The sequence below is a fragment of the Zalophus californianus genome, chromosome 14 (assembly GCF_009762305.2).
Source record: "Zalophus californianus isolate mZalCal1 chromosome 14, mZalCal1.pri.v2, whole genome shotgun sequence".
Classification (NCBI taxonomy): Eukaryota; Metazoa; Chordata; class Mammalia; order Carnivora; family Otariidae; genus Zalophus; species Zalophus californianus.
This window is the reverse complement of record NC_045608.1, coordinates 16,712,934-16,723,807: the sequence shown is the minus strand read 5'-3', so window position 1 is coordinate 16,723,807 and position 10,874 is coordinate 16,712,934.

Sequence of the window (10,874 nt, the reverse complement as noted above, 5' to 3'; positions counted from 1 at the left end):
TTGGCCAAACGGTGACACCGCAAGTTTAGGGCCGAGCCAAGGCAAATTCCGCAAATATTTTTTTGAGACCCTACTACTAGGGTTGGCAGATGTAGCAGATAAAATACAGGAAGCCCAGTTGAATTTGAATTTCAGATAAACAAATGGGACATACTTATATGAAAAAATAATTCATATTTTGTTTAAAATCCAAATTTAACTGGGATTTTTGCATTTTACCCGACAACCTTTCCTACTACGTACCAGGCAATGCAGTGAACAAAAACACACCCAGGGTCCTGAATGAGAATTGCAGACTGAACTACCCACAGCTCAATTATTTAGTTAGAACAGAGATAAACAAAATGGGATACCAAAATGGAGAACATCAGTGAGAAATTTAAATGCCCCATAATTCCTTCCCCAGCCCCCAGGGTCAGACCCCACAGGGGTAACTTTTAGAGTATCCCCTCTTGGTCCCACTTCCCCCCTATATTTGGCAAGGATCTGGACTAGCTTTCTCCCACAGACATGTTTCCTGCCTCAAGGCACCTCTGGAGTCCTACACTAGGATGTCTTAACCCACTCTCCACTCTCTCAAAACTCGTCTTTGGAGGAACCTGATAAGTCAGCTCTTGAATAGCCCTCAGGGCAGGGATATGGTGTAAATGGGGATCAAAGGTACAAAGAGGTGATGGGGGCTTCTTCCTTCCCCGGCAGTTGAGCTTCAGAGCCCATGTTCTAGCCACCCACTACAAAAGACCTAACCTTATGCCTCCTCTCAGTTCCCCAGAGCCTTGGTCACCCCACGAGATGAATAAGATATTTGGCTAGCCCCCACTGGGCTCCTCAGATTCCATTCCTGGCTGGGCTACCTGTGTACAAAGGAGCCTGGCCCGGTTTTGTGAGATTCAGTAGCTGGTGGATTAGATTACCTCTTGGGTAAAACAAAAGTTCTGAGACCCTGAGGCAGGATGAGCATGGAATTTGAGCTAGATTGCCTGGGTTCTAAGCCCTGCTCCACCATTTACTCACTGTGGCCTTGGGCAAGTTATATACCTCTCTGAGTTTCGGTTTGCTCAACTGTGAACGTAGTAGTTCCTACTTTGAAGGCTAGAGCTGATGTTTATAGAAAATAATGCAACCATTTGACCCAGCAATTTCACTCCATTTTACCCAAGAAATGAAACTAGTGTCCACACAAAAACTTATACACGAATGTTCATAGCAGCAAAAGTGGAAGCTACCCAAAAGTCCATTAACTGATGAATGGATAAACAAAACTTGTATATCTATATAATAAACTATTTTTGAGCCAGAAAAAGTAATGAAGTACTGATATACACTACAACATGGATGAACCTTGAAAACATGCTGAGTGAAAGAAGCCAGACATAAAAGGCCACAAGCTGTATTACTGAATTTATATAAAATGTTCAGAATAGGCAGATCTATAGAGACAGAAAACAAATTCGTGGTTGTCTGGGGCTGGGGGAAAGGGAGGTGGGGGGATGATAGCTAAAGTCTTTTTTAATAATTTACTTGAAGCCCACAGCACCCTCTCAGGATAGAGAACCGGCTTGTCCATGGAGTGACAGAAACTGAGATTTTGGGGTCACACAAAACTGGGTTCAATTCCTTTCTCAGTGGCTTCCCAGCTACGTCTGTTACTGCTTTTCTCTGTAATCACCTCTCTCCTAAAATGCATATGATCATCCACCTCACAGTTGTAAGGATTAAACGAGGAAAAAAAAAAAACAGACACCTAACAAGGAATTATCTGAAAAAGAAATAAAGAAATCTATTCCATTTACAACAGCATCAAAAATAATAAAGGGGCAGCTGGGTGGCTCAGTCAGTTAAGCATCGACTCTTGGTTTCAGCTCAGGTCATGATCTCAGGGTCCTGAGATAGAGGCCCACCTCTGGCTCGGTGCTCAGTGGGGAGTCTGCTTAGGATCCTTTCCCTCTCCCTCTGCCCCTCCCCCTTGTGCACGCGAACTCTCTCTCTCAAATAAATAAATCTTGAAAAAAAAATAAAGTATTTGGGGATAAACTTAACTAAGTGAAAGATCTCTACTCCAAAAACTGTTAAGACATCAGTGAAAGAAATTGAAGAAGACACAAATAAATGGAAAGATATTCCATGTTCATGGACTGGAAGAACTAATACTGTTAAAATGTCAATACTACCAAAAGCCATCTAGAGATTCAGTCCAATCCCTGTCAAGATTCCAATGGTGGGGCGCCTGGGTGGCTCAGTTGGTTAAGCGACTGCCTTCGGCTCGGGTCATGATCTCAGGATCCTGGGATCGAGCCCCGCATCGGGCTCCCTGCTCAGTGGGAAGCCTGCTTCTCCCTTTCCCACTCCCCCTGCTTGTGTTCCCTCTCTCGCTGTCTCTCTCTCTGTTAAATAAATAAATAAAATCTTTAAAAAAAAAAAAAGATTCCAATGGCATTTCTTTACAGAAGTAGAAAAATACACTCCTAAAACCACAAAAGATCCCAAATAGCCAAAGAAATCCTGAGAAAGAAGAACAAAACATGAGGCATCACAATTCATGATTTCAAGCTATCCTATAAAGCTATAGTCATTAAAAAAAAATTTGGTGTCCATGAATTATTTCTCACTAAAATTGGAAAAATACAAAAAAAATTTTAATAAACATCATTTTTTTTTGTTTGTGGAAGAAAAACACACTTTTTGTGGAAAATATAGACAACTCAGAAGAGAACTTTAAAAAGATAAAATTCACTATAATTCCATCCAAAACTGGGATAAGACCTATAAACCTGGGCCCTGATGGACAGTTTCTCTATAACCATTACTTCCCACCCACTTATTCTCACAACCACCACAAGAAGTTGGGAAAATAATGTCCAGCATTTTGCAGATGAGAAGCTAAAGTTCAGTAGGGTTAGGTGATTTGCCTACACAATGAGGGCCGAAATCTGTTTTTTTGGTTTCTCATCTAGTACTTTGCCTCTGAACCTCTTAGATACCACTTGGTGCGAATCGTACTCTGCCATTAAAATACTGTGTGATTTTGGGTAAATGAATTCATCTCTCTGAGCCTCAGTTTCCTCATCTGGGAAATGGATAGAATAATTGTACATACCTTGTAGAATTATGAAAAATAAAAAGACATATTTTAAACAAGAAAAACAGAAAGGACATGTTTTACAAGCTAGCATGGTGAGACCCTGAAGCCCACAGCTAAATGCTCAATAAATATTCGTCATGGGTGTTTGGGGACATAGAGCCCTGGATTCATAGCCTAGCTCTACTTTTGTAGAGCTGTGTGTGGCCTCGGTAAAGTCATTTCTCCTCTCTGGGCCTCAGTTGCCTCATCTGTGCAATGGTAATAATTAGAAGATCCACCATACTAGGGTGATAGGAGCCCTTAACAGAATGCCTGGCCCGTAGTAGGTTCTCAGTGAACAGTAGCTATTAATCATATAAGAAGAAATAATTATAACATATAATACTGGCAACTGAATAAATAGAAAAGGTCTTGGCTAAAAAGTTGGGAAAAACCCTCCCACACACAGGAGAAGGGAAAAACCAAAGGGAACCAGAGTTCAAAAGTGGAAAATGGAACAGCTGCTGGTAAGCCCCCAGGAGCAGTCACCTTGACCCACAAAACTGAAAAGGGGTGTGTCTTCCTGAACAGATAAGGATCAGAAGAACAAAGCATGCTATTAATTAAGTCTTGCCTATTTTAAGTTTATGGAATATTCTTTCCCTTAAAGATAAGCTCACAATTAAAGTTCAAAAGGTAAATACAGAAAGGGGGTGGGGGCCTGTCCTGCCTTCTGCTCAGCAACCCCTGCCAGCCCTTGGACTCAGAGGTGGGTGGTCTGGTCCCAAAGCCAAGTTTCCTCACCCAGGGCCTCTAGCAGTCAGACAGCAGGGGAACCAGATCTACCCAGAGAGCCTGGGAACCAGCCCCATGGTGTCTCCTGGTCCTGGCCCCCAGCGAGCAACTGGAACTGAACTTCAGGGAAGGGAAAATAGACTCGGCTTTTCCTCACTTCCCCCGGGAGGATATGAGTCACAGGGAAGAAGCCAGGCAGGACTGGAGTTGCCTAGGATGTGGACAGAAAAAGCAAGCGCCTTCCCATCTACGTGGCCTTGGGCAAGTCACTTCCCTTCTGCATCTGGGTTTCCTCACCTGTAAATGAGGTGATGACAACCTTCAGCCTCCTAAGATTGGAATGAGGATTATAGAAAGTAGACTTCTGGGGAGTGCCTTCCATGGCCATCGTAAGTGCTACACATAAGCTAAATGTTTTTATTATCTCCCAGATTCTTTTCATTGTGTTGAGGACACAATTTATGGAGCCAGGAACATCAGGTAGTGTTTACTGTCTACTCGAGGTGTAAGCTTGGCAAGTCACATCCCCTCCCTGAACCTCAGTTCCCTCATCTGTAAAATGAGGTGATTATAAAGATGGAGTGAATTGATGAATAAAAAAACTTAACCTATACCCAACAATACCATGTAAATAAATAAAGTTGCTGCTTTCTCCTTTCTGTTCCCTCTCCTGGAGCTGGGCAAATTAGGGAAGCAATAAGAAATATGATGGGCAGTGCTCACACATTGGACTGTAAATGGCTAGTTTACTTGCAGCTACCCCTTTAGACCAGAACTTTCTATCATGATGGAAATGTACTACATTTGCCCCATCTAGTACAGTAGCCACTAGCCACCTATGGCTATGGAACATCTGAAATGTGGCTGGGTTGTCTGGGGAACTAAATTTTTATCCCATTTTAATGAATTTAAATTTAAATAGCCACATGTAGCTTGTGGCTACCATGATGGACAGTAGAGTTTGGATTGTAAGCTCCATGAGACCAGCCATCAAATGTCTTTTTGTCCTTATATCCCAAACACCCAGCAGAGGACCTGGCACATAGTATGTGCTCAGTGTATATTTGTTGACTGAAAGAATTACCAGAAGCAGAACTGACAAGAGAACATTCCAAGATCTGTTTCCCTCTTCCTGCGAAGTTCCCAAGACTTACCTGTAAAATGGGGATAATAGTGATTTCTCTCTCCTAGAGGTATAATGAGAATTCACAAGTTAATATTTGTAAAGGGCTTGATAGAATGCCAGCAACAGAGCTGGTGTTGTACAAGTGTTTGTTATTAAAATAAAACCCACCTAGGGGCTCCTGGGTGGCTCAGTCAGTTAAGCCTCCAACTCTTGATTTCAGCTCAGGTCCTAATCTCAGGTGGTGAGATCGAGCCCCAAGTCCCAGCTTCGTGCTCAGAGGGTAGTCTTCTCTCCTTCTCCTCTGCCTCTGCCCTCCACCCATCCCCCCTCCCAGCTCATGTTCTCTCTGTCCCTCTCTCAAATAAATAAATAAATCTTTAAAAAAAAATACCTAGCCCGAGTGACTTTGTCTTTTTCAGAATGTATCCATTATATTTAAATTAGGTTGCAAGTGAAAGAAAATTTCAAAGTAATAATGGCTTAAAAGACACAGAGGTTTTTCTCTCTGGTAAAGGACTCTGGAGGGGGGGCTCCTAGAAGGTGTCAGGGACTCAGGCTCCTTCTATATTGATGTTCCATTGACTCCACCTCAACACTGACTTCCTCATGGTCCAAAATGGCTGCTCAGGCTCCAAGCTTCAAGGCCACATTCCAGCTAGCAAGAAGGAGGAAGAAAGGCAAAGGAACCCAGGTCTTCATTTTAAGGACACTTCCCAGAAACTGCACACACTTCTATCCCATCAGCCAGAACTTGGGCACAAGGTCCCAGCGAGCTGCAAAGAAGGCTGGGAAATGTAGTCTTGATTCTGAATGTCATAGAAATTGAGAGTTTTATTACTAAGGAAGATGAAGAGAACAATGTGGATGGACACCCAGCAGTGTCTCCCCAGAATTCGAGTTTCACCCTAGGATTTGGTTTTCTTTCTTTCTTTCTTTCTTTCTTTCTTTTTTTTTAAGATTTTATTTATTTATTTGACAGAGAAAGACACAGTGAGAGAGGGAACACAAGCAGGCGGAGTGGGAGAGGGAGAAGCAGGCTTCCCACCGAGCAGGGAGCCCGATGTGGGGCTCGATCCCAGGACCCTGGGACCATGACCTGAGCCGAAGGCAGATGCTTAACGACTGAGCCACCCAGGCGCCCTAGGATTTGGTTTTCAATGGCTGTTTTCACACCTTTGTAGCTACTAATGCACATGTGTATGGGACTCTCCAACCCACATTGGGCTTTCATGTCTGCTACATGATCTGACCACTATAACCCTTCCAGGCAAATACGTTGTAATTGTTGCTATGGTTATTATTTCCCCTGGAACTGATGAGAAAATGGAAGCTTCACCAGCTAGCTCAAGGTCCCAGAGATTGTACATGATAGGTCAAGGACAAGAATCTAGGTCTGTCCAGCTCCCAATCTTTGGTCTGTTTCCCATTCCATGGCACATGCCTTCATGACTTCATGGCCCCCCCAGCACAAGGAAATGATCCAAAAAGACTCGACACTGAGTAGATCGAGACCTGAGGTCCGGGGAATCACCGGGGACGGGGTCTAGAGCCCTTCCTGCAGGTGAGGGTAACAGTCACAAATGGCTGCCCCTCTCTGCACCCCCTCGCTCATATCCATCTGACAAGTATCTACTGGGCATGCAGTGTACACACCTGGCCGAGTGCAAGGGGTTCAGGAGACCCAGCAAAGCAGTTGGCAACAGGTCAGATAAGATCCTGCACTTCTGTCCCTCACAAGCAAGTCAGGGAAGACAGATGATAGAGGGGTGAACAAATATATTTATTTATATATCCAAGGATTTTGTCCATTTATTCAATAAATAATTGCTGAGTACTTACTAAACACTGGAGACACTGCAGTGAGCAAGGCACAGGTGGTCTCTGCCAACACGGAGAGTCCATTCTCGTGAGGGGTAAGGGGGTGCCACATAATAAGCAGAAAACCAAAAATATAATAAAATAAACATAATATGTCAGGACATGAATGTCATCTATCTCTAAATAGTATAAATGGGATGTGGCCATGGCTTCCTACCTTCCTTCAATAGGGAAGTCAAGGGGATATTGAAGCACAGCCCCCCAAAATGAGAAGGATCCAGCTACAGGAAGTGCAGGGCAAAACATTCTAGGCAGAAAGAACAGCATTGTGAAGGCCTTGAGCCAGATCCTCTACTTAGCATTGTGCAGGGATCGTCACTTCACCACCACCGCACCAGGCAGACACTATTATTAATAATAGATAATGAGGCTCGAAGAGGAAGACAGACTCCTTGAACACATCCATCCCTTAACTCCCTTATGTGGCAGAGCTGGGATTCGAACGCAGGTTCATGTTACCACTGAAGCCCGTGCCTCAGTCGTGATACTCAGTCCCTCTGTCCTCTCTCTAAGAAAGACGGGCATCACCAGAGCACCTCCAGAGGGGACGAAGGGCTATTCTGGCCCTGCAGCCGATGCCACAGGCACAGCCAACAGCCTCAGGGCCACCTGGCAGGACCATGCTGTACAGTCACTCCCTGGTCATAGAGCCAGATCCCAGGTTTAAGCTGAGTATCGTGTCACTGTCAATGAGAGGCTCCACCACAGCCATCACAGGATACCCTAGCTGGCTCTCTTTTCCTCTTTCCTTGAGAGAGGATCATGGAAGCATGGGGACATATGGGAGAGATGGGTAGGGAAATGCGGAATAACAACACAGTAATAATAGCAAAAACTTATATAATGCTTTCGGTGCTAGCTACCGTCCCAAGGGCTTCCGTTATGCTAACTTGCTTAATCTTCAAAATAAACCTCTAACATCTCCCCCATTTTACAGATGAGGAAACCAAGGCCCAGAGGGTCTTATCACTTACCTAAGATGGCACAGATGATAAATGGCAGAGCAGGGATTTGAACCCAGGTGGCTGATTCCAAAGCTCACACTTCTTTTAGCCTTTTTATGACAAAAGAAGACAAACAGAAAAACACACAGAACAAATGCATAACCTTGTGAATTGTTATAGGGCAAACACCCTTGTAAGCAGCACACGGGTCAAGAAATAGAACTTTGCCAGAAACCCCAGGAGCCCCTGTCTGTGCTCCCCTCCCAGGCACAGCCCCCTCCTGCCCTCTCTCTAAAATCAACCGCAATTTGGATTTTTATTGGAAGAATTTTTTTTTTTAAGGAAGAATTCCCTGTGTTTCTCTAGAGTTCTCTCACCTGAGTGTGTATCCCTAGTCACTGCTGATTAGTCAGTCCAAATTTGGTAACCTTTAAGTCTCTTTCAATCCATACATTCTCCCTCCATCCCTCTCTTTTTCTTGTAATTTATTTATAGAAGAGCTTTAGTTGTTTGACCTGTGGCTTTTCCCAGCCTGGATTTTGCTGGTGGAATATGCACGGTACAACTCAGCATGTTGCTCTGTCCTCTGAATTTCCTGCCAACTGCTCGCTGGATCTAGAGGCATGCTCAGACTCAGGTTCTATCCTTCTGGCAAGGTCCAGGGAGGCGGAGCAAGGGGGGAGGCATATTCTTCCATCAGGGGCATGGAATGTCTCTTTTCTTCTGTCTCTTGATCAGAGCCCATGCTATTAACCACATTGCTATAGGGATGCTTCCTGGGTGTCCTCAGCTGCTCCATGATTTGCTCCACCCCCTGGACATATCTGTCTCCAAAAGCAAGCCTTTTATAGGCACCACGGTTTCTGCTGCCGTGGGCCTGGCTGGCACTTGAAGGCAGCCCTTCAGAGGTCCCACCTGAGCTTCTCCACACTCCAGGGGCTGCGGTGGATGAGGCCCTGCCTCCCCGATGAGCATCACCTCTGTCTGCTCCTCCCTCCAGCCCAGTTCACCAGGCAGATGGAATTCTGCGTCATTTCCCAAGAGACCCAGGTTCTCCCCTACCGCTGGGCCTTTGCTCATGCTGTTGCCTCAACCAGAAACACTCTTCCCCTCACCTCCTCTGACTGAGCATGGCTGATCCTTCGGGTCCTAGCAAATCTGTCCCTCCCACCCTATGCCCACCCTGCCAGATTACCTTTTACATAGCCTCACTTCTCGTAGGCTAACCTCGTAAGTAGCCTCATAAGCAGCACTGATGCCACTACATTATACCTGCTTGTTTTCTTAACCGTTTTCCCTCCTAGAGACAGGGACCCTAGCACAGGACCTGGCATACAGTAGGTGCACAGTAAATGTCTGTCCAATGCATGCATGCACCAGTGAATGAATTGGACTTTACGAGTCACATGGAGGCAAATCCAGGCTTGGACTGAAGGACCTTTGAGACAATGAGAGCCCTTCTAAGATGACACACACCCAGTTCCCCACCCCCCCGGGGGGGGGTAGTTAGGCAGTTGTGTGTGCAGATCACAGAAGGAATTCCCACTGGGGTGGCTCAGTCGGTTAAGCCTCTGTCTTCGGCTCAGGTCCTGATCCCAGGGTCCTGGGATCCAGCTCTGTGTTGGGCTCCCTGCTTGGTGGAGAGTCTGCTCCTCCCTTTCCCTCTCCCCCTGCTCCTGCTCTCTCTCTCTCTCTCAAATAAATAAAATCTTATAAAAAAAAAAAAGAAAAGAAAAAGGAATTCACACCTGGGATAGAATCCGTCTAGAAAAATGAGTCTTGCTTCTTGGAACATAGCAGAATCTTCTCTTCAAACAATCTTACTAGGAACCACTAAATATAAGCCAAGTTCAAGAGGAGTTCGTGTTTCAGCACTGGAGGAGGCAGAAGCCCAGCCCCTGGGCTTTCCTTTGTCCTGAGCACAAGGGTTTCTCTGAACAGTGGCCTGCCTGTATTTTCAAGTTGCTTTATCATAGCCACTGTGTCTGCGATTAGGAGGCCACCACACTGGGGAAAGAAGTGTCCTAGCTGACACCCTAACTCCACCCTATCCCTGTGGTACCACCGGGGGCTCATCCCTTCTTCATGCCCACACAAGCCCTCTTTCTATGAACTGCTCCTCTGGCCCCCCAAGGACGTCACATTTCTGAAACCATGTAGATCAGAGGACTCTGGGCCGAGCCAACCCAACAAAGGAGCAAGCAGAGCTGCAGGCCTGCCTTGCAGGGCGCGGAGCCAAGGGCTTAGTCTCAGAATTGGATTATGAGAGTGAATTTAGAACTCCCAGCAACACCCTCCCCCCCTCCTCCCTAGCCTCAGGGACACGGGGATTACCCAGGCCTCTGGCCGGCGGGCCCTCAGTCCTTCCCACATTCCCTGCCAAGTGTGAGAACAAGGATCCTCCGGCTGCTGCGCATAAAGGCAGGGATCTCTCCACCCAGCCCCCACTTCCAGCCTTTAGCCCACAGCCTCCCCCTACCCCAACCCTGTTGCCTGGGAGCACACCTGCCTCCCACGTGTCTGGGACTTACAGCAGTGTTATTCAAATTGTGTCCCAGCAGTTAGGACTCACTTCAGTGCCCTTTCCTGGGGATAAGCCTTTAGTTCTGCCAGAATCCAAAGCCTGCCTCCATAGCCGTGGCTGTGGAATTCAATGTTTTGGTGAAATTCATGTTCTCTGGCAAAACTATTCATTAGTCTCATGTCATGGGTGCTCTTGATTTGTTGAGGCTTTTAAAAACCAAAGTATGGTCCTCGACTGGCAGCAAGGACCCCACCCCCCACCCCCGGGGAGCTTGTTAGAGATGCATGTTCACAAACCCCACTCCAGACCCTGAATCGGAATCACTAGGGGGCTGCCCAGATCACTGGTTTAACAGTTTCCAGGTGATTCTCACACGCTACAGCTTGAGAACCACAGGCTCGAAGTACACGGGTCTGTCCCACACACCTGATTTTGCCCTAACCCTGTCAAAGATTCCGGGCAACTTCTACCCACTAACATCTCCGTTAGACTCCTTCAACCCTTCACCTACAGAACTTAGTTACAGTGATTACAAACGGGTCCTGT